Here is a 26,215-nt window from a genome sequence, read left to right as displayed (position 1 = left end):
AACATCGGAACAACAATTGGTTGCAAGACATCATCACGGTAGGCTACAGCATTAATGTGTAGGGCGGTCCGGTGATGAAATGTGAAGCCTCCCCACACCATTACACTTCCCCCACCCCATCGATTCGTTTTGAAGATGCAGCAGTCTGCAAGACGTTCCCCAAGACGTCTCCACACACGTTGACGGCCATCAGGGTGATAAAGATGAAAGCGACTCTCATGACTGAAGAGCACACTTTGCCAGTCTACTCTTCTCCATGTCTGGTGTCCTTGAGCCCATATCAAACGCCGCTGACGGTGATGATCCCTGAGGATAGCTCCAACATAAGGCCGTCGTGCACGGAGTCCTACTTCTCTTAGACAACGTCTTACAGTGTTGGCACTTACTGGTCCTTGTCTTCCGACGACTGCTGCACCTGTTTGAGTTGCTGGGCGGAATCTGTCACGCAGATGAGTGGCCCGGATGTAGCGGTCTTGAGCCTGGGTTGTAACGCGTTGTGGACCAGGCCGTTGACGCTCACGTGTTGATCCAGTAACTCTAACACGTTACACCAACCTTACAATAGTGGACTAATGACAATTGAAGTGTCTGGCAATAGCACGTGTAGACATGCCAGCCCTGGACATTCCCATGGCTTCATTTTGTTGATTTTCAGTAAGTCTCGGCATCCCTAGCTCGATTCCTTCATACGTCCAACAACAAATTACGACAGATTGACGTTTCACAGTTCATGGTACTGCACATTAAGTTAAAAACATGCTTTTAAAGGGGCTCACACACAATGCTGCACGTGAATATTGGGTTTTTCATGTGCATCTTGTGCAATTTTTTTTGGTGCACACGGGCCGATATTTTTTGTGTTTGGGAGCATTGTGTGAAACAATAGTTCATAGTACTGCATAATATTATACATACAAACCCACCTAGTAATAAAATATTTGTGAAAAAAAGTGATGCGTTTTCCATGGCGCTCAGTATATTTACGTGAGCTAATCATTTGGAACTACTTTTTCCCCGTGTATGGAGAAATAGTCAACAGTCGAATTCGTCACGTACGCAGTGTTGACTGCGAGCGGGGTTTCTCACGCCAGAACGTAATAAAAACCAAGTTACGATGTTCCTTGAGCATGAAAACTCTTGACGAATTAATGAGGATTTCTATGGAGGGACCACCACTTTACAGACATGGAAATCTTGTAAAAACCGACAAATATATATGGGCAATATTGTAAACAAATTAGGAAAATAGTGTGATGAATGAATGTATCATGTTACTTTTATATTTTATGAATGAATAAATAAATAAATGATGATAATTGATTACATGTGTTCTTTTATTTATAATGTCGATGTGAGATTGGATTTTTGTGTGACTGTTCTTGACCCAATTAAAGCCGATCAACATTCCAATAGCATGTAGTTTTTGACTTCTTATTATGTGCTAAAAATAGCACCACTTTCTACATGAGAAAAATGACCGGTTGGGAAAATTTTGAAGTGGAAGCCCTGTTGTGGACTCTCTGGAGGTCACAATTTTGTGCCAATTTTGATGAAACTTGAAATGCATGTTTATAACCAAAGATCTTGGTTGTTTTTGATATTCGCGCATATTGGATCGAACCTTCATGAATTATGGCCCCTGATTGTACGAAAAATCGCATTTTTAGCTTGTGGACACTCTAGAGGTTACAATTTTGATCCGATTTTGATTAAACTTGAAATACATGTTTATAACCCAAAGATCCTGGGTCCTTTCGATATTAGCGCATATCGGATCGTAACTTCCTGGATTATGGTCCGTGATTGGTCGAAAAAATCACATTTTTAACTTGTGGATTCTCTAGAGGTCACAATTTGTTTTTCGATTTTAAAAACCGTTTAGATCACTATTCCACCATAATGAAGGTTGAATTGGAATTTTTGGAAAATCGAAATGAAACTGCTGACAAAATGGCCGCTCTTTGTATGTAAATTGTATGTAAGTATGTAATTCAAAGGTTATGGACCCTCTAGAGGTCACAATTTTTATCTAAATTTTATATTCCAAAAATCTCAGTCCCTTTTGATATTTGCGCATTTCAGACCATAACTTTCTGGATTATGACCCTGATTGTACAAAAACTTGTTTTTGTTTTTAGCTTGTTCTCTATCCATCTCTTGCAACATGTGGGCGTATCCTGCCTGGCAGCCGCTGGTTTTATTTGAGAGAAAGAAATCTGAGATTGACATAAACTAGGTCATTTCGGGACTAGCGTATGGTTCTATTTTATTCACTAATTCACTTGTGCGTAGCGGTCTTTAATAGTTGGGAAAGGGGGTACTGGAGGACCCGGAGAAAACCCTCAAGGTTGGACAGGCCACCCTACTCCTTGTCACATACAATCGGGTAGTCGAAACCATTTATTACACACATTAAATAGATTAATACTCAGGCGCGGATCCAGGGGGACGTGGCCCCCCGCTCAGCCCCAGTAAGACTGGTCGTCACTGTTCAGACCAGCACCTGCAGCCAGCAATGGGATTCCCAGGCCACGACGAAGACTCTGGTGACTACACCAAACCACTAATGCATGCGGCACTCTGATGATTACCCTTTGCTCCAATGTATGCCCCCCCCCCCTCGACGAAATCCTGGATCCGGGCCTGATACTATACTAATCCATCATAATTGCTTTGAAATGTTCACCTTTCTATTTATGCCTGGGTAATATATAAACTAGACATAATAAAGTTAAAGTTGTCATTGTAATATATTTTTGTTTGTGTTTTCTATATTAGGGAATTTGAAAACAATGTGGAAACTGTTGATTTGTTATCTATCAAAAGAAGTATAACCATGGCAATGAAACAGCTGTTTGGTGAAGTAGGTGGAAGACAATTTATACACTCAAAGCCATTAAAAACGCAATGTCTAATTCATTAAATATTTCTGGTAAACGTTTTTATAGGGCTTTCCTATTTTATGGCACGTAGGTGAAACTTGTGATTGGTCTCTTTTTGTGGAGTTCTTGGTATGAACCCAATATCAGTTCTAGGTAATGAACTTTGTTTTCACAAATGCAACACTTGTCTTCTTTCATGATTTTAAGCAGTCCCATGTCACACGTTTTGCATGTGCATTCCCTGCACTCTGGCCCTTTAAATACAGATCAAAATTTCAACATTCATCACTTGGAAAAATGCCACACCTTACAAAAGAAAACAGGAACAGAGCTTTTGGCATGCTGGATCAGGGGGTTTCACAGGTAGCTGTTACCTGACACTTTAATGTCCACCCATCGACCATTGCTCGCCTCAGACAACGCTTCCACGCCACTGGAAGAGTTGCCGATCGACCCCGACCTGGAGCGCCACCTGTAACAACCACTGCTCAAGATTGCCACATCCGACTACAGGATCTGCGCAACAGGTTCCAGTCAGCTACTGCTACTGCCAGGGGAACTGTTGGAACCCGGCAACGTCAGATCAGCCCTCAAACAGTCCGAAGGCGTCTGGCTGCTCTTGGGTTACGCTGCCGTTGACCTTACCAAGGTCAAATCCTTTTGCATCGTCATCGACTTGGCAGACAGGAATGGGCCGCAAAATCAGGGGTATCTGCACAACACACCATGGCGAAATGTCATCTTCTTGGATGAATCCGATTCAACCTCAGTTTTCCTGATGGGCGTCACCGTATCTACCGACGTTGACATGAAAGCTTTACTCATAACGGCGTGCTGGAAAGGAATCATTTCGGGGGAGGTGGCGTCATGATTTGGGCCGCTATCAACGTCAACTTGCGATCCCAGTTGGTGGTGGTCCAAGACAATCTCAATGCTCAACATTATGTTGACGCCATTTTTCGTCCGGTGTTGCTTCCATTGCTGGCTCAACATGGCGTTTGTCGACAGATGGTTTTCCAGCATGACAACGCCCGACCCCACACTGCCAGGTTGACAAGAGACTTTCTGAACAATCATCGTGTCCGTGTTATGGATTGGCCCGCTATGTCTCCCGACGTGAACCCGATCGAACACCTTTGGGATGAACTTGGATGACGGGTTCGAACTCAAGCTGTGCCACCACAAACTGTTGCAGAGTTGGCACAGGCACTTCAAAGTCATTGGCAAACAATCCCACAGCATGTAGCGCTAGTGAGACATCTGTGCCAATCGGGCAACAATTGACTGAGCTATATACGTTTGAAGTGGCCCAAGTCAGAAAAGTTTTGAGAAAAAGCAAATTAAAGATGTTGGTATGTTCAGACGTTCTAAAACAAAATCACATAGCAACCACACCATATATTCGTTACTTTTTCGCTTAATATTTTTCTCGGTGTTATAATTTAGAACAAAAGAGAATAGTCGATACATTGGCAAAATATAGGTTTTGTATATTATAACTTTTATGGGAATAACTTCTGTTAATCTCACCAATTAATTAGCACCTTTGTGTTAGTGCCCAGGAGATTAAGATTGTTGATTGGGTAATCAAGTTTAATTTCTTGTTTATCAAAGAAGCCGCCACAGCTATATGTTTGTTCTGTTACTTCGTCACACGACTCAATTAAAATAAGTTTTTGCGTGTACAATATTTTCAGCCAAAATTTCTAGCTTGCTTAGAACAAGAATTCCGCTACAAGGTCCTCCCAGAGAGTTCCAAGCAAAATTTCTGCAATAACTCGATTTAGGGCCAGATGAAAATTGTGACAATGCTATATTTACTCTAACAATTATGAAGTTGACTTCAAATTAAATATTGGCGAAAACACCCAATGCCTTCATCCTCGACAAAGAATATGATATTGTTTAAATTTTGATTTAAACCAAAATGCAGAAAACATAATGGACAAGGGAACATACAGAATATGGAAATACATTAAAGGTAATAGAGAGTTATCTGCCTTTCTGTCAAATGTCTGCAATTGATAATAGGTGGGTGTTGACTGCTGATGCTGTCACTACATGTATAAACATCAAATTAGGTTTCTTTAACAGTCTTTTTGTTTCATTTTTTATACGCACACATTGAAATGTGGTCGTATATTGTTGTCGCCCCCATCCGTCCGTCAGTCCAGCGTCCACAATTGCTTGTGGACGCTCTATAGGCTAAAGTTAATATCTGATTGACTTTAAATGTATGCACAGTGTTTAGAGTCATGAGACAAAGAAGTCTATTGATTTTCAGCGATTTTCGATAATTACTGTCGGAGTTATGGCCCTTGATCACTTCAAAAAATCTTGTGGGCGCTCTAGAGGTCAAAGTTAATATTCGATTAACTTTAAATTTATACACAGTGTTTAAGGTCATGAGACCAAGAAGCCTATTGATTTCAGCAATTTTCGATAATTACTGTCGAAGTTATGGCCCTTGATCACTTCAAAAAATCTTGTGGGCGCTCTAGAGGTCAAAGTTAATATTCGATTAACTTTAAATTTATACACAGTGTATAAGGTCATGAGACGAAGAATCCTATTGATTTTCAGCGATTTCCGATAATTACTGCCAGAGTCATGGCCCTTGATCACTTTGAAAAATCTTGTGGACACTCTAGAGGCTAAAGTTACTATCCGATTGACTTTAAATTTATACACAGTGTTTAAGATCTTGAGACGAACAAGTATATTGATTTTCAAGAATCTTTATGACTTGAATATCTAAATCCATGATGTTAAAAGTTTTGTATACTAAACGTTAGCATGGGGCATAACGTTATAAAAACCAAACAAATTCTAATGGTTTTCTGATAGTTACTTAATGAGTTGTTACTCTTAATCAGATTTTAATGTATTATAAATGTTTCATTACCAAAAAAAGGAAAAATATGTGACAACTCTTGTTGACTGCCCGGACGATATAGCTGCTGTGGGCGTATGTTTCGTTGCCTGGCAACCTATCTTTACATTTACTACACTTACACAGATTAGTTATGTACATGTACAAGAACACAATGTGCGGTTTCACCCTGTCAGTGGTATGGGATGGGAAGGGGCCTGGAATGACAATGCCCAGTCATATGAATGGGAGGGAAAACAATAGTTTAAACAATATTTGATTCAACAAACTGAATCGGATTGAATAACAGGTAAGGGGCTACATGGGAGTAGGTGGCCAATGGCAGTTGGTAGGTTGGGGGCTGAGTTTATTTGCCCGAAAATTTTCTTTGTCACCCGAATTTTCTGAATGAATCTATGAATAAAATGAATTTTAACACAAAGCTGTTTCATTTGTTTTTTTTTAATTAATTACACAATTATACAAGTATTTTTCCATGATATGTGGTCGCATTCTCAATTCTCTGATGTTTGTGCCCGAAAAATAGACGGTTCACCGAATCTGCAAGGGGAGGGGGGGATGGGGCGGGGTCGCATATAAATTCTACCAAAACAGTATTTCTACTAAGATATCTGTAAACCTGTAGTTCAGATTAGATTTGGGGCTAAATTCCTAACAAATATTTGAATTGAAACAAAGCATCTATAAATATGTAATTTTCTCACTAAAATAGATATATGGCAAAACCTAAATATTACTGTATGGGAGTGGCAATTGTAATGAAGAGAAAAAAAACTCAGATGGAGTTTAATGCCTAACTGTTCGATATCAACGGGGATAATGACGATGTACATACATTATGCTATTGGGGGAATTTGGTCCAAACAGCAACGTTACGGTCTACTCTTTATTTCGAATTTCAAGTTCTTTTACGTGCACGCCAACCTCAGTTTTATATTCCATCCAAATAACTAGATGCTGACCACCACAGTCCCACCCCCTTCTTGCACCACTGACAAGGGGAAACAACGCTGGAAAGTTTGGGGAACTGTCTAGGTCAACATGGGATCAAACCACGCCGGACCAGGATCAAACCCTGGACTGCCCGGTAAGTGAGCCTGCCCCATACTGAGTCACCGCTGCACCATTGCGCACTGATGACACTTGAATGGAAAGCAGGAATACTCAATAAAATAACTGAAATAGAACAAATATTAAAAGTATGGGATAAACATAAATTATCTTTAATTGGAAAAATATAAATAATTAAATCATGTTGTATTTCAAAAATTCTTTACCCGGCAACTGTTAATCCAGTGTCAGATTCTATTATTCAAAAACTAAATTCAATATTTTACAAATTTATATGGAACGGACCTGATAGAATAAAGTGAGATATTCTTAAACAGAACAATAAAAATTGCGGATTAAAAATGATTGACTTAAGAGAATTCCTAATATGTAATAGCATTTTTTGGATTAAAAAAAATACCAGTCACCTGTCCAAACATGGCTCATACCATATGAATTCATTATGGCTGAATATGGTGGAAATTTATTACATGCTTGCAACTTTCCAGAAAACCTAAATTAAACACTCCCTTTTTATACACCCACATGGAAATGTGGTCGTATATTGCCGTCGCACCCGTCCGTCGGTCCGTCCATCGTCCACAATTTCTTGTGAACACTCTACAGACTACATTTATCATCTGATTGTTTTGAAATTGATATATGTTGTTTGCATTAGTGAGATGAAGAAGCCTATTTAATTTCAGTAACTTCAGTTAATTTCTTCCTGAGTTATGGCCCTTGTTTCACTTTTTTGCATCTTGTGAACGCTCAAATGACAAAAGTTATCAACCGATCTGTATGAAATTTATATGCATCATTTAAATTAGTAAAACATAGAAGCCTATTGAATTTTAGCAATTTCCGTTAATTACATCTAGTTTCACTTTGTTGAATCTTGTGAACGCTCTAATGACAAAACTTATCAACCGATCTGTATGAAATTGATATGCATCATTTAAATTAGTGAAATGAAGAAGCCTATTGAATTTCAGCAATTTCCGTTAATTTCTTCTGGAGTTATGCCCTTGTTTCACTTTGTTGCACCTTGTGAACGCTCTAACAACAAAAGTTATCAACCGATCTGTATGAAATTTATATGCATCATTTAAATTAGTAAAACAAAGAAACCTATTGAATGTCAGCAATTTCCGTTTATTACATCTAGAGTTATGGCCCTTGTTTCACTTTGTTGAATCTTGTGAACACTCTAATGACAACAGTTATCATCCGATCAGTTTGAAATTGATAAGCATTATTTAAATTAGTGAAACGAAGAAGCCTATTGAATTTCAGCAATTTCTGTTAACCCTTCCTGAGCTAATCCCGACGATTGTCGGGATAATTTTATAGTCTGTCAGAGCGGCACCCGACAATAGTCGGGAAGTTTATTTAACTTGGTTTACTCCCCTGTAAAAGCATGGTTTTAACCTTAGATGGTGTATAACACGAGTTTTTATTACGAGGGGGTTTCCTCTATTGACGGAACAACCATCAATAGTCAGAACAGCCGAGGAATGGCGTCCTTCACAACAAAAAGACTTCGGCTGAATTTAGCCGTGAGTCCCAATGTCGATGACGTCACGCCTATATTGGATTCGGGTAGTGACTATACTATTAGTGGGGATTCTTCTTGTGATGAAAATTCAGATGTTTGTCACAAAGTAAAGACACAAAAAAGGGAGACTTCTCCGGAGGAAATTATTCATCTGCTTTTATACAGTCGCGCACGTAGATCGCTACCAATATAGACGTATACGATATGGTCAAATTGGTTACCATGGCAACCCTAATGTGAATATTTTGGTATATATTATTGTTATTTTCCAAATATTTTATTTATTTTTATTTTATTGTTAATAAAAACTTGTTACTGATGATTTTTATATGTGTGTTGCCTACCGCAAAATTGTCAATACTGCTCGTTTACATTTTATTATTTTTAGAAAAAAACATTATTATCACAGTTTAGTGACTTTTCCCCAAAAACCTATACTATTTTTACAAAAGGGATATCTATCATGTTAATAATCCATATAGCTTTATTCCTGACCATCTTGAATTTTTTAATGACAAGAAAATATCCAATATTTCATTTATGACAATAATATGGCAGCCATTTTGAAACACACTGGTAACCATAGTAACCATAAAATCTAAACTAAACATATGCAAAAATCCCAAGTCATATATACTATTCAAAAAAAGTAGGGGATATTTGATTTTTAAGTGTTATTAAAGTCACCTAATGAAACTGACGAAGAAACAAATGACAAAATGAAATGAAGTTCACATTCATCGATTTATTCCAAATGATCGTTAGACTAAGTAAGGCACAGACTGACCATTATAAGGGTAAAATGATACCCGGGGTCAAACAGCAAAGTTACCACAGCATCACAACCAAGTCAGTAACGGGTAAATCCTCCTCTGTTTGCCAAACAAGCATTGATCCGACGTGGCATACTCCTAATGAGACGTCTAAGGTCATTTTGGTCCAGATTGTCCCATTCTTGTTGCAACGCAGCAGCAAGTTCTTGGACATTGGCAGGACGTTGTTGACGTTGACGTAACCTCTGTCCAAGCATGTCCCAGACATGCTCGATGGGGGAGAGGTCGGGACTCAGTGCTGGCCAAGGTAATGTGGTGATGTTCTGTTGTTGGAGGTAACCTGTAACGATTTTTGGCCCTGTGACATCTTGCGTTGTCATCCTGGAAGATGAAACGGCGGCCATGACGTCGTGCGAACGGCACAACATGGACTGCCAAGATGTTGTCCCGGTAGTACTGGCCTGTAACACGCCCTGCAACAACATGTAAAGCCGTTCTTCCAGCAACAGTGATGTCTCCCCACACCATAACAGAACCACCCCCAAATCGATCATGTCTGATGACGTTAACGTCTTGGAAGCGCTCGTTTCGACGACGCCACACCCTCCTACGTCTGTCCACAAAATCAACAGTGAACCTTGACTCATCTGAAAACATCACATTGCTCCAGCGTCGATTATCCCAGTGTTGACGATCCCTACACCAACGACGTCTTGCCTGAATGTGATGATCTCTCAAACAAGGGATCACGCGAGGACGTCGGGCGCGAAGGTGACCCCTATGCAGTCGATTCCGAATCGTCTGGCCACTCACTCTCACACCAGTGTCTGTTTGAAGACGAGCGCTGATCTGATTTGCTGTGATGACACGATTTCTCAAGGCCAAGTTACGGATAAATCGATCCTGGGCTTGAGTTGTCGCCCTTGGTCGACCTGAGCGTGGTCTGTCCTGTACAGATTGTGTATGACGGTATCTGGACCATAGCCTGCTTATGACAGACTGAGAAACATTCATCGTCCGCGCCACAACCGCCTGTGTTGTGCCGATCTGTAGCATGCCAAGGGCACGTAACCTTTCATTTTGGGTAAGCCGACGCATATCAAAATTTGTTTTCTGGTCACTAAAACAATTAAACTGATGTTTCCACCCTGGAATTCAATGCCACAATGACTGTAACATTCAAAGTCAGAGTCGTGCAAATCTTGGGTTGGACCCCCATGATGATCCCAAGCATCACCTGCATTCCATGCGGTAGCTATTGGTGCGTTTGGGCGTCACATGTAACTGGAAATGTTTCTTCTGTTAGGTTCTATAGTGACTTTTTTCGTAGTCATTTGCATATTTTAGTATTATGCCCCCAAAATCAAATATCCCCTACTTTTTTTGAATAGTATATAATGGATATACATTTGCAATTTTACAGTTGTAGTCGCATTCATATTCAAGGTATGCATGGTTTTTCACAACAGGGTCTAAAGCTTGATTTTTACTCAATATTTGCATAGCCCTCTATGGGTATGAGGTGGTTAGCTCGGGAAGGGTTAATTATGCCATGAGTTATGGCCCTTGTTTCACTTTGTTGTACCTTGTAAATGCTCCAACGACAAAAAGTTATTATCTGATCTGTATGAAATTTATATGTATCATTTGAATTAGTAAAACGAACAAGCCTATTGAGTTTCAGCAAATTTCCGTTAATTATATCTAGGGTTATGGCCCTTGTTTCACTTTGTTGAATCTTGTGAACGCTTGAACGACAAAAGTTATCACCTAATCTGTATGAAATTCATATGCATCATTTAAATTAGTGAAATGAAGAACCCTATTGAATGTCAGCAATTTCCGTCAATTATGTCTATAGAGTTATGGCCCTTGATTTACTTTTTGAACTTTGTGAATGTTCGAACGACAAAAGTTATCATCCAATCTGTATGAAATTTATATGCATTATTTGAATTAGTAAAACGAAAAAGCCTGTTGAATTTGAACAATTTCTGTAGATTACTTCCAGAGTTACGGCCCTTGTTTTAGTTTTTAGAACCTTGCGAACCCTCAAACGACGAAAATTATAATGTCATCTGTATGAAATTGTCTATTAAATTCCCTTCATTACCTACAAAAGAATAAATATGTGACAACCCTTGTCGACTGCTCGGACGATTTAGCTGCTGTGGGCGTATGTTTTGTTGCCTGGCAAACTATCTTTCTTTTTTGAGTCTTTCGACCCTCTCCCTTGTTGACTCAGTTTTCCCTTCTTATACGCCCACATTGACTCCGTTTATTACGTCTAGAGTTATGGCCCTTGTTTCACTTTATTGAACCTTGTGAATGCTCCAACGCCAAAAGTTATCATCCGATCTGTGTGAAATTTATATGCATTATTTAGATTACTGAAACGAAGAATCCTATTGAATTTCAGCAATTTCCGTTTATTACGTCTAGAGTTATGGCCCTTGTTTCACTTTATTGATCCTTGTGAACGCTCTTACGCAAAAAGTTATCACCCGATCTTTCTGAAATTTATATGCATTATTTAGATTGCTGAAATGAAGAAGCCTATTGAATTTCAGCAATTCCCGTTTATTACATCTAGAGTTATGGCCCTTGTTTCACTTTATTGATCCTTGTGAACGCTTTAACGTCAAAAGTTATCATTCGATCTTTCTGAAAATTATATGCATTATTTAGATTAGTTAGACGAAGAAGCCTATTGAATTTCAGCAATTTCCATTTATTACGTCTAGAGTTATGGCCCTTGTTTCACTTTATTGAACCTTGTTAACGCTCTTACGCAAAAGTTATCATCCGATCTTTGTGAAATTTATATGCATGATTTAAATTTGTGAAACGAAAAAACCTACTGAATTTCAGCAATTTACAATAATTCTCGAGTTATTGCCCTTGTTTCACTTTGTTATACCTTGTTAATGCTCGATTGATGAAAGTTATCATCCAATCATCCGATATGTATGAAATTTATATGCATCATTTAAATTTGTGAAACAGGTCTATAGAATTTCAGCAATTTCCGTCAATAATTTCTAGAGTTATGGCGATTGTGAACGTTTGAATGACAAAAGTGATCATGTGATCTGTATGAAATATATATGCATTATTTAAATTAGTAAAAAGAAAAAGCCTGTCAAATTTCAACAATTTCTGTAGATTACTTCCAGAGTTGAGAACCTTGTTTCAGTTTGTAGAACCTTGTAAACCCTCAAACGACAAAATTTATAATCTGATCTGTATGGAACTGTCTTGTAAAGGCCCCCAATTACATACAAAGGAAAAAATATGTGACATCCCTTGAAGACTGCTCGAACGATTTAGCTGCTGTGGGCATATGTTTTGTTGTCTGGCAACCTATCTTATAAAAACCTCTATGCCAACTGGTATAAAATTTACACAACGCATATAAAGAACATTACGCAGCTGAAAATCAAATTTTTGGGAATAATACAAATATAAAGATTAATAATAAAATTATATTTTTAAAAGTTCTTTTTTACAATAATATTCGGTACGTTAGTAAATATTTTGATAAAATAAATAAGATCTATGATCAATATTTAGAAAAACATCAATTTATCTTAAATGGAATAGAAAAATGTATCTTGAGGTATGTACAGGAACTGACTGAAGTTGAAAGTGCGATACATACAAATTTTAATTGTAATATATCTCCTTTCGAAGATATAAATACTAATTTTCACAAAATATATAATACCGATTTTCATAACGTAGCTTCAAAAGATATTTATAATAGCCGGATAAAATCAAAATTCAGCAGACCAAAAGCCATTGAAGAATGGGAACATATTCTAGATGCAGAGTTAAGCGATCTAGATGTAGAAAATAAATTAAAAAAAAAATAAACTGAGGAGCTTTGAATACAAATATCTGCATAGGATTATATTCACAAATGATAAATTATTAAAAATTTGAAAAATAGATAACACACTCTGCACTTTCTGCGAATCTAATATAGAAAATGTAGAACATCTCTTTGTTTTCTGCCCATTTTCGCAAATAATATGGAATCATTTTCATACTATCTTAGATCGCAGCAATATAAAGATAAATATAAAAACACATATCAAACATCTTGGTGTAACTAACAAACCGGGGGCAGTATTTATAAAAATTCTAAGAGTTGGAACCAACTCTTAACTGTCAAAAATTACTCCTAACTTTGTAGATTTTCCTAAGACCTATTTATAAAACATTTTACTTTAAGAATTACCACTAACTATGACACATATTTAGGAGTCCTCCTGTAGCACTCCTAACTTGTTAAAAGTACTCTTATCTTGGTTAACATGGCCGTCCGTGTACGCCGCCTAAGAGAGTTTAAAACAAGAAGAGATTTCTTAGTGGAGTACAACAATGACGAGTTGATAAGGAGATATCGAATGGACATGGGTGGGATTCTTTTTGTGACAGATTTAGTTCGGCATCTACTTACGAGTCCTACTAAACGAAATTTCTCAATCGACGCTGAGATGAAGATCGCCATTAAGCTTCGTTTCCTAGCTACTGGTAAAATGCAACTGTGTAGTGGTGACGATTTCGGCTTCAGTCAACCTACAGTGAGTAGAGTGATTGCATGACATCAACACTGAGCTATAAATAACTTCAGGGAATCCCCGGATTTCCCATGGTTACATCGCTAACAGTTTGGTTAGGACCCAAGTCTTACATTTAGTTAAAAGTAACTCTAAGACCCTTTATAAATATTTCTAAAGAGTAACTTTTAACTAAATGTTGTTTTAGGAAGTCTTAGAGTAAAAGTTATGAAAACTCTAAGAATTTTTATATAAATAATACTGAATGGATCTTCATTAGACATGTAATTATTTTAACTAAGTTCTATATATATCGGGCTAAACTACGAAACGATATACTCAATATTAATAAGTATGAAAGCTTTTTAGTAGAACATGGAATTATACATAAATAAATGGAAACATCTTTTTAAGACTTCCTCCATACCGATTCCCAATTGATGGATACATGTACTTTGATCTGTGTATAGTAGGACCCCGTGTGATTAACATGTGCTTGTAAATATTGACGTAAATAAAAGTGTATTTAAAAAAAATATAAAAAATAAACAGTCACATTTTACTTTATAAGCTATAACCATTTAACTCCATAAATAATAGACTGAAAAATGGTTACAAGTGTCGGACATAACATCAGACACTTTTGAGTAAAAAAAAAATAGGTTATGTGTTCTTGTTTTGAAATTAGTCTCAGTTAACCAGTCTACCGACCATTCTGGGGATCACGGTGGGTAAGACTCTGGCTCGCTAGCCTGGAGGTCGGGTGTTCGATCCCTGCATTGGCCGAGAAAGTTCATTCAGATTTTCTGGCGTGGTTCTCCCTTGTCAGTGATGCAGGACAGAGGGCCTGACAAGGACAGCTGTCTAGTCGATTGGCCCGGCCGTGTACACATTGGCGTGCACGTAAACGATCCCTTGACAGTAGGACATTAAACCCCATTTCATTCATTCACCGATCATTCTCCGTCTGATTGACAGGTCGAGATAATTAAGACTACTTTTTTACAAAACATAACTGAAAGCTGGAACAAGAAATTGAATTTAGAAACACACACGTTAGGCAACTCGACAATTGTTTTAAGAACCTTGTAAAAGTAAAATGAAACTAGTGCTAGTATCATGTACTAAACCAACAGATGCCACTCCTAATGGTATAGTTAATGATAAAGCAATTTAAAAAATAAAACAAACGTAATTTCTAAAGCTGCTGTAATAACCAAAAAGTTAAATATTACTGCTTTTCAGATGGCTATTTATAGACTCATAAACTCTCTTATCGTACCGCGGGACTAGCCAGAAATCACTTCGAGACAAGCCACTGAAGCGTGCACATTCCCGTGTCGAGTTCAACTTTGAGTAGAGAAAATTTTCGCTGCACAGGGCACCCTACAGTAGATGCTATGTTTTCGTAATATTTGTTAGAACTTTAGCATTAAATTCTATCTGAAAAAAGGTTGAACTTACATAGACCCTTGTCTGTAGTTAAGTCCTATTTAGTTTATCGAATAAAAAAGAAAGATTTGGGAATACGGTACTCTAACAAAACGTCCCAATAAAGGTGTTTTAAAATGTTTTAATGCTATAGATAGACTCATTTTTGTGAAAATTTCGATTTCGGTCAAAATCAATATTTTCACTTGTTTTGTCTGTAGCTCATTATTAGACTTTGTGCATTCCGACTCATTTTGCCAGCACAGGTCACATATAGTAAATTACCGGGAGCTATTTATTTACACATGTAAAAATTGGTGTGAAGCATGAGAGTGATGAGAGATTGAATCTTGTAAGTAAACACAATAAGGAGGGTTCAGGTTGAGCATGGTTGAAACTATGTCAGTACTATTACTAGATACTGAAAAGAATATAACTAATCTACAGTGGCTTGACTTCTCCTTTAATGTATTGCTGGTATTTACAGGTTGGTGCTAGTACACATATTGATGTTCTCAAATTTGATGAGAAGAATAAATGGTCTATTGTTCGAGTTGATTCCAGGTATAAATAACTGCAGTAGAGTTCAGCAGCCACCATTCAAGGGAATTGTCATAACTGATTGCTTACTACGAGTGACAGTGACCTCTTAATACAATCTCAGTGTTTGTTAGTGCCGATATCAAGTAAAACTTTACACATTGATGCATCCACAGCAAATATCGATGCATCAGTAAATTTGGCTGTGGCCGAAACTTACTATTTGAATGAAAATTCTTTGACTCAAAATCTCTGATATAAATTCTATAAACGTGTCATTTTGTACCTACATTAACCATAGTGCCAACCTTTGTGATTTATTCGATAATATTTATCCCTTTTTTCTACAGAAAATCAGTGAATTATTTTTTTTTTATCTAAAAAAGCACATGTCAAAAAAACTATCAAAGATTATTTCAATGATTTTTAGGAGATGTTTGGTTTGAATTTATAACTAAATATTGACCGCTGACCGTGTTAGAGGAGTTATTGTTTATTACAGAAATGAAACCAAAGAATTTCTACGGGAATTCATTGTGACTGGTTACCAGGAGATGTCGCTGAGTAGGAGTGGCTGCTTATACAGCTTCTCAGAGGCGTGGCCGTGAAATATATATTGGTGGGGTCCGCAAATGAAATTATATAAAATGTTGACAATCAACATTTCTAGATCAGTATTTATAGATCACATTTATTTCTGAGTTATCTCCCCATTTACATTCTAACTTTTGAAATATTGTGAATGTTGTGTACATTGTAGGACAAAATTCTTGATACAGCTTTTTAGAACTCAGTGGAATTTCAAAATTTTGATTGAGTTTTCCCGATTTAACTTGATAGCTTGTTAGTCTGATACAGGACAAAGTTATCAATGGAGTCATCCCTGCCTGTATGTTAAAATTTATGCAATCTTGTAAATGCAAACAAGTTAAATGTTATCGACTTTTATTTGAAACTTGGAGAAAAAACCCTATCAAATTTCAAAATGTTCGGACCATTCCCAATTTCTCAATGGAATTATTAAAATTTGACCTGAGATTATTCATGGGCACATATGAAGGAAAGGAATTCTATCTAAATCCAGAATAATTCTGATGATGTACACAAGGAGTTCTGCCCCCTTGTACTTTAATCTTCATGAACTTTTGTGAATATAATTTAGGACTAAGTGGTAAGAATATTCATTAGGACATAAGGCATAGCCTTATTGAATTGGAAAATTTTAGGACAGTCAATTTTGAGTTATTTTTCATAATAGATTTTTTAAAACTTGCTGCATGGCCTACTGGGATTTGTTGACAATTATTTAAGATGTAACCTAAACGACTGTGCAGCTGGTGGGTAAAGAGGGGACTGGTCCCTCATCTTTGTTTAAAGGAGCTAAATTTCGTTTTTTTGGCACCTAGAAATGGACACAAATGTTTTGCAATGCATATAATAAAGTAATATGAATGTATATAAATTGATTTACATTCAATCGTTTCTGTTTTTACTGTAATTTCTAATCAGTTATGTTCGGCAAAATATGCAAAGAGTCCAAATTGAATGGCAGTCTTTGGCATCTGGTTATTCCAGTCTATGCCAGTAATATTCTCCTGTGGGGTATGTTTAGCCTCATTCATCGAGTTGTTTCATTACAAATGGCACTTGAAAGCACTCTAGCACGTGATTTGTTTATCTATTTTAAAATTTTCATTTTGTCTTAAATATTGGATATCAGAAGCTCATCTTTTCACCGTAAGGTCAACATACATTATGCAAGAACTAACTCTGCCTATTGCAGGTCTTTCTTTAGGCCTGAAATGTCAACTAAATTATTCATTAGACATTAATTAACTTATCCAGACCATAATCGACTCTCAATGTCATCGCTAGCCTGCGATATTTACTTGGATTAGGATCCAATCTGCTGCTTTATTCTGATTCATGATTACATCAAGAAATGGATAATTCAAAATATTTAATATTAAAATGTATAACTTTTCTTAAAATTAGATTTAATCTTCACTTTCAGAAGTCTTGTTAAACTACGTAGTGCCTTGACTTTATATAGCAGTTTCTTAGATTCTCAAAAACCATGTGCATTCCAAGTACATCAGGTAATTGGTAATTTTATAACATTTATTTTGTATCAGCTCCAAATTGAAATTTGTCTGGATTGAGCGTTATTCCATGATGGCCACAGGTATCTAGCCATTGAACAGCTTGGAAGAAACTTTCTTCTAAGGTGTCAGACCACAAGAGAACATCATCTATACATTTAGTAAAGGGTGAAGGCGTGTGATGGGTCTCCCTTGTGGCATGTGCGTTGAGAGACCGTAAGTCCACGGTTTGACGAGGTTTTCCATTCTTTTTAGCACAAATCACCATTCTGTGACACCATGTGACAGGTTCTCCGATAGGTACAGGTTCAATGACGCCCAGTCGGACATCCTGGTCTAGTCCCGCTTTAACCTCATCTTGCCAGTGAAGTGCCACGGGGATGGGCGTATGGTATGCGACAGGTTCTGCCTCCGGATCAATCATTAGCCGCATGTGTGGTCCGTCCATGAGAGGCAGTAGCTGGTGTGGGCAAGTGTTAAAAGTACTCGATCTGTAATGTTTGATGAGAAAATCTTGTAGTTTAGTGCAGTTGGACTCTGTAGGTGGAAATGGTACCTGCGTGGGTGGTGCAGGGGGCAGCTGGCGTACTGGACAGTTGCACGTATGAGTTGGTATCGGACCTTTGGCTTTCATCAGATCTGATCTGGATTCACCATTCTGTTGCTGTGTGACTGCAGTTGTGGTGGAGCCTGTAGATCGAATCGTCTCTCCGACAGAGGGAAAATGTGAGGAGATAATACCAAGTGCATTACATGCGTCTCTACTGACGAACAGTTTGTCAGATTTATCAGTGATATAAGTCATCTGTCTGGTTTCCAAGAGTTGGCCTTGCTTGTTAGTGCCTGAGAATCGAAGTACCGCAGCTCCAAGGATTGGGATGTTAAAGTTGTTGGCGGCATGCATCTTCATTGTGACAGGTATGAGATTAGCTTTATGCCTGCAAGACAATTTTGACAGCCTGTGTCAGCCAGAGAAGGGAACGGTTGGGTTTTGGTTGGTGATGGTGGTACAAAACCTAATGCCTCGTAATCCTCCGGTACAATCCTGATATTGAGGTCGATGAAAGGTTGTGGTTCGGAGTGTTCCTTAATCAATGTGTCGGTAATTGATCATAGAGATGATGGTCTATGGCTAGTGATCTACCAGTAATGGGTTGGTTCGGACGGTTGGTTTTCTGGACTGCACACAAGGATTCGAAAATTGCCCCTTCACATTCATGGGGATTGTCAGGGATGTGGTGTGGTGGTTGCTGTTTGCCTTTGCTCTGGCATATGGATTGAAGGTGATTAGCTTTCCTACAATGTTTGCACTAATGGCCGTAGGCAGGGCATACTTGCTTGCGGACCCGTCCGGATGATTTCCTACCATGCCCTGGTTGACTGCAATACGCTCACGGATCCGTGTTGTCTGCAGACGTTCTGCGATTGGACTGTCTGTATGAACTGCTGCTGCAGCTGTGGAATCGAAAAGTCTTGATGCTGAACGTTTTCCTGCCTCTTTGGCTTCAACAAACTTAGAGACTTCTTCTAGGGTCATGTTTTGATTTTGGTCGCTGAGGAGATCAAGTTGGATTTCGGAGTCCACTATGCCCATGGTGAGCACATCTCTAACGATGGTGTCGGTATAGTTTACATCAGCATTACAGTTTGGGCATGGTGTGATAAATTTGCATACCCCAGCCTGACCGCGTAGACGAGCACAAAAATTGCGAACAGGTTCATCACGATCTTGTCACATATTATGTAGTGTGACTCTATCATGAACGTGCACTTTAAACCGTTGTTCTGAATCGCCCTCAAATACGTAGATTTTGATAACTGGAATGTCTCTGTTACCTTCCAGGTGGTATAAAAGTTCCGACATAGACAAACTTGAACAAGCTATGTCACTTTCATGAACCATTTCCTCGAATTCTCATAGCTCGTCTATCCAGGAATCAACAGTCTTAGTCTTAGCACTAGCAGGCTTGCTTGACGTGTTACTGTCTTCTTCTGACAACTTAGGCAGGGGATTTTCAGGTAAAGGATCGACACTGACAGGTGCTAATGTTTCTGATATAGGGGTAACTGAATTTGTCTCTTCATTGGTAGGTGCTTGATCTGTTTGATCAGGACTTCGGGGTGGAGCTTGTACTGAAGTGGGAGTTTGTAGGACATTCAAATGCTCATTGACTATATCTTCAATACTAAAATAATCATTGTTTAATTCTGCTTCCCACTGATCCAGTCGTTGGTGTTCCGCAGGTGAGTCAGTATAGTCATATATTTCACCATGAACAAAAGAACACTGCTCATAGTCGATCTTAATTTGTTTCATTTCTCTCGTAAGACCTCGAATGTTGGCTTCCCCCTTTCTGATATTAGACTGAACTGTTTTCTCTGACGTTTAAGACATGTGACTTTTTCTTCATTATCTTGCTCTTCACCATTATTAATTGTCGGTGGATTGGCTTGTGGATTTTCAGGATTTGTGTCGATATCTTGACCTTGGTTAGGCTGACATCTTTACGGCTTGGTACTCTGATTAACAACACTTGATGACTTCTATAGATGATAGATTGTGGTGATAATTCCAGAAACAATTGTGGAGTGAATCAGATGCACCATTGGGAGGGACTATGTGGCAGTGGATGAGGACCTCCTTTAATACACTATATATTCAAAAAGACTTTCGTACATATAGCTTTATTCTGTAGGACAAAAATTACAATCATAAGACAATGACAATAATGACAGTTTAGACAATAGGCCTTGACTTAAAGTACGAAAATGACTAAAGGGAGGTAATCAGTCCTGTACTATTAGTATTACAAGCAGTACGCAAATGACGAAATTCTTACAGGCCGGTTCCAGTCAAACAATTGACTAAGCACAGCGAAAACGAACCGTAAATTTCCAATAAGAACATTGGGTAAACTCACTGGGATATGTGCCTAAAAATATAAGGATTGAACATAAATAATAACAAATGATAGCTCAAGAAAATATCGTACACCCTATGAGTATGACGCAAATGAGGGCCTGACTAATCACCGGAATTCATTTACAATCACCGGAATTCACATATAATCACCGGAATTCACTTCGAAAACCCTCGATTCCTACAACAAAACTAATTTATTTTAAATGTATAATACATTATAATGTAACGAATTACTATTTTGATATCTCCACAGGCCAAATAAAGGCCCTGTGTGGAAACACAAAATAACAATTTAGTATGAGTTTAAGAAGCGTGACTGGTTTTTGGCCAAATCAGAGGTTCACGGGAGATAACTTGTGTATGTGATTTTTGTTGCAATTTGTTGTAATGTATTGTAATTAGAGATTGATTAATAGTTTATTAAAATAGTAAATATATGCATGTAACATATTATGGTATATATAGTGCAATAAACAATTTAATATTATAGCTATATTTATTTATTTATACTTGCAAAATGTGTCGATTGTCACTTTTTGTCATCGACATCGTAACTTGTTTTGAAATAAATAAATGAAATCAATTTAAATAAGTTCCGCTGACAATTAATTGTCTTTGTTCAGAGTATTCTCATGTTATGATAGTTTATTATGTTGTTATTGTATGTGATTTGTCACTTTATACAATGACAATATTTACATTTAATATGATTTGTAACTCTGATATTTTGACCATTAAAGGGAGATTACTCGACATGTGTGGAGAAAATCTCGTAACTCGTCAAATTTGAGATGTTTTAAAACAATTATGTGTTGAACCTATTTGTAATTCATCAAAAAGCCCCTTTTATCAGCATTTCAGTCCTAATTTTAACTTACAATATTATTTGACCAAATCCATACACCGGAATTCACTTTGGAAATATCAGAATTTGCCCGTACAATCATCCTATTTACTTATATTTTCCATTAATATTAATATTGAATTACCTTAAAACACATAAAATCACTGGAATTCACATTGAAAACACATAAACACCGGAATTCACATTGAAAACATATAAACACCGGAATTCACTTTCAACATACCGGAATTCGCACTGAGGACCTTCGTATTTACTAATATTTTACATTAATAATAAATTACTTTAAATCACCGGGATTCACTTTGAAAACATATAAACATTGGAATTCACTTTCAACATATGATATCGGAAATCACACTTAAGACCTTCGTATTTACTAATATTTTACATTAATAATAAATTACTTTTAAACACCGAAAATCACCGGAATTCACAATGAAAACATATAAACACCGGAATTCACTTTCAAATATCAGAATTCGCACTTCAGACCTTCGTACTCGATCACAAATATTTTACAATAATAATAAATTACTTTAAAACACAGGAATTCACTTACAAAATATCTGAATTCGCACTTTAGACCTTTGTTTTTACTAATATTTTACATTAATAAGAAATTACTTCAAAACACCGGAATTCACTTTGAGAAAATCGGAATTCACCCCAAGACAATTGTATTTACTTATATTTTGCATTAATATTAATACTAGAATGTATCTGCTGTAAAACGATATTTCCAGATGGTCAACTCGGGGAAACACAATAAAAACACAGCAGTAATCCATGTAAATGTCTGCGATATCACCTTGGTGGAAGCGGACGTAAAATACAACTAACTAACAACAACAACCATGTAAAATGTCAAACCGAACATTTCTCGCATGTAAATGAGCTAAGTTTATTCGAAAATTAACTTAGTAATAATCAGCCAATCAAATAATTATAAAGTCTCATCAATAATGGTTTGGATGTTTTCATAGATAATCCGTTGTAGCATGAAGCAGTCCAGATTAAATGAAGTGTAATTTTAATAATATGCCAATAGTAGGCATATAGAATGTTCACCAGTTAATTGTCATTGTAAAAGGTGACAAATCACATACAATCACACCTCCAAAAAACATAAAAAACTATGATAACATGAGAATTTATTTATTTCTAAACAAGTTACAAGCCCGATGACCGAAAGTGACAATCGGCGCAATTTGCAATTATAAATAAATAAATATAGCTATATGATATGAAATTGTTTATTTTAATAAACTATTATCAATCTTTTTACAACGAATTGCAACGAAAGTATACATTAGCTCTTGTCAACAAAAATCACATACACGAGTTGTCTCCCGTGAACCTCCGATTTGGGCACAAATCAGCAAGGCTTCTTAAATTCAACTAAATTGTTATATTGTGTTTCCACAGTCAACATTTTTGGGGTTATTGGCTGTTATTTTGGAGTTATTGGGTAATTAGACGCAAATTGTTATTATGTGTTATTTTGGAGTTCGGCCTATTGGGTAATACGACGCGCCCTAAGTTATCATAATCATGATGCATATATTTGAAATGAATTCTGGTAGTCTTTCAAATAAATTCACCTACAGCGCCTTTATCTGGCCTGTGGAGAGATCAAAATGTATTATACATTTAAAATAAGTGAGTTTTGTGGGAGGAATCGGGAATTTTAGAAGTGAATTTTGGTGATTAGTCTACCCGGTTCCCGCGCAAATGACAGTCTTCTTAGTTCGTGGAAACATGTTCGTGCGAGAGATTTCTAGAACATTAGGACGATATTATGTATAAATAGACTATGGCAGCGGTAAAATAACATGACAATGTATGACAAAGATAAAATGCTACCAGGAATTAGTGATCATCCCTCCCAAAATGATTGAGGCTCAATAAATAGACATAATTAAGACGTCAAACTTCAAGAATGCATATAACAAAGGCGACTATGAAACAAATGATGTTTGACGTGAAAATGCTCTGATTGGCTAAAAAACTAAAGTGGCAGACTACAGTTAAACGCTCCATAAATATAAATTAAAGGGACAGTCACATTGACACAAATTATCAATTCTGCAATGAGTAGTAAAAGAGCTATTCAGAACAATGTAGATGTTCATTAGGTGAATGATGTGATACAATACATACCTCTTTTTGATTAGAAGGATATTTTAATACTGGATAACATATTTACAGGTAGCCTACAATTCTACATATGAACGTCATTTGGTTGGGTATAGTAACGTCTATCTATAGCTTCTCACGTTAGGCCTCACAGGACCTCTCTTCTCCGGGGTCGAGGGCAGGCCCTCTCCCGAGGTCCGGGCCGAATTCCCTCTAGATCTCTACAGGTCTCTCCCGTCTGTCTCCAGGTCTGCCTCAACCTGATTCTCAACTGGGCTTTTTTTATACGGTGCAGCAATATCTGTCGCACAGATAGGCACGCCATAGTTATTAGCATTAGTAATCAGAACAATGAAAACTTATTATTAAGAGTCACACATCTTAGCTAGAGACAAAAGGTGTCGATACGTGTTAAGCCTAAATCTTATATCATATAGACACTCCGAGTATACAAGTTTGTACTACCCATTCAATCTTACATATTATGTCAACACCCCACACCTGATGCAGATTAAATTTTACAATTAATCTGCCACTTTTAAGTATATGTCCAAAATGAGATACAAATAAAAAATATGAATTAAAATATGAATTCAAAATACAATATTAAAATTTAGATCCCAAATGATATTTTATTACAATGAATGTCTTGACTAAGTTCAATGATTAACATTTCGAGCTAAAGCTAAGCAGTGCTAATCAATTTCATTGGTCGATGCTTTGGGACAAGATAATCTTGATTCTATCTGATAGAGAGTGATGAAACTTAGTGTATAGTTTGATTGCTCAATACTTTTGAAAAAAATAAATGTGCGATTAATTAATATGTGTCATCTATTTATTTTGGGATTTCGACGGGGGACATCAGCCTCACTGTTGGCTTGTTTTACTTTTCTTTTAATTGAGTACCAGGAATTTGTACTGAATTGACTATGCTTTAAAACATTTGTCTGGAGCCACTCAATCTTGTGCGACATTTTTCGGGCATCGTTTATTATTTGTGAATGCAGCTGCAACAGTCTTATTGGATGGTTGGAATTCAGTATAGAGTGGGATTCCTGTTACAAAACCATTGGACAACTTTGAAGTTGCTTAACTTGCGGGCTATAAATAGCATAGCCGAAAAACGCATTTGTGGTAGATAAATTTTCCGAATTTTCTCCAGGAAGGTGCTGTCCCCATCCCCACGGCTATTGATTGGCTGTTTAGAATTCAGGTCAGCCACCTAAGGTAGGCTATATAAGACCACATTGAAGTATTCACGGGCTGGAATAGCACAAAAACACGTTTGCGGCAGTTAAATTTATTTTCAAAAAGATTTACCTACTGTCCCAACTCTGTGGACTGTAAATGATTGGAATTCGAGTCAGCCACCTAAATTATAGGCTATATAAGACCACTTTGAAGTTGAAGGAAAGGGTGTTTGCGGCCGTCAAAGACTGATGCCACCCTCTGTATCCCGATTTTTTTTTTCAGGCATTTCGGGTTCTGCCAGACTAGTTAAATGATGAGTTCTTTGCGACAATTTCTAATCATTATTTATCGAGGTATTGCCCTTGGAAATCTTGTGTAATCAACATTGATATTATGCAGTATAAAGACTTTACTTTTTATTTACCTAAAGATTTACAATTCCGTAAACTTTGTGGACGGCTTGTACGAGTTAATTGTTGTATGTTTAATTGCTTGGCAACCTATGGTCTTACCCTTTTTTCATCTCTCTAGGTTTCTCAACATTTACTGGCATTGGCAGCTAATAGTAGAATCAGCTGAATTTTCAATTGATTGCTGTTACATTGAAACCAAATTGTGATTGAAATCTGCACACAGAGGAGGATTACAAATTCAAACTGTAAAGTGTGAAAAATTGAGTTACTGACATATAATATTATGTTCAATATAGCCCAGTCTATAGATGGAGAAGCTTTGAATTTTAATATTATATAGATGGAGCATTATAATTATGTTATAATGTATTTGTTTGTAAAACAAAATTCTAATAAAAGATATATATTAATATTATACATGTGTTAATACATGTGTTATCTGTTGTTGTTTATTTATGTATAGATATTGTATTGTTGTGATTGTAATTTTTTATACGCCCACATGGAAATGTGGACGTATATTGCCGTTGCCCCAATCTGTTGTCCACAATTTCTTGTGAACGCTCTAACGCCAAAAGCTATTATCCGATTGTTTTAAAATTGATTTATGTTGTTGACATTAGTGAGATGAAGAAGCCTATTTAATTTTAATAATTTCCGTTTATTATGTCTAGAGTTATGACCCTTGTTTCACTTTGTTGGACCTTGTGAACGCTCTATCATCCGATCTTTGTGAAATTTATATGCATTATTTGAATTAGTGAAACGAAGAAGCCTATTGAATTTCAGCAATTTCTCGTAATTACTTCTAGAGTTATCTGCCAATCTGTATGAAATGTATATGTGTCATTTATATTAGTAAAAAGAAGAATCCTATTGAATTTCAGCAA

At 37.0% G+C, this 26,215-nt stretch overlaps 1 long non-coding RNA gene across 3 annotated transcripts in view; it reads left to right on the top strand.

Annotated features, from left to right (window-relative positions):
• The window catches only part of LOC126828407 (uncharacterized), a 64,693-nt gene extending 38,941 nt beyond the window's left edge, over window positions 1–25,752 (top strand). For all 3 annotated transcript variants that reach the window (XR_007683020.2, XR_007683018.1, XR_007683019.1), the window contains 4 exons: window positions 2,779–2,863; window positions 15,640–15,716; window positions 17,707–17,791; window positions 25,444–25,752. This is a non-coding gene — a long non-coding RNA (uncharacterized LOC126828407). The remainder of the gene's footprint in view (window positions 1–2,778; window positions 2,864–15,639; window positions 15,717–17,706; window positions 17,792–25,443) is intronic.
• Window positions 25,753–26,215: the final 463 nt, after the last annotated feature.

The sequence above is a fragment of the Patella vulgata genome, chromosome 7 (assembly GCF_932274485.2).
Source record: "Patella vulgata chromosome 7, xgPatVulg1.2, whole genome shotgun sequence".
NCBI classification, from domain to species: Eukaryota; Metazoa; Mollusca; class Gastropoda; family Patellidae; genus Patella; species Patella vulgata.
Note: the sequence above shows the minus strand (reverse complement) of the source record. Positions and strands in the feature narration are given on the sequence as shown.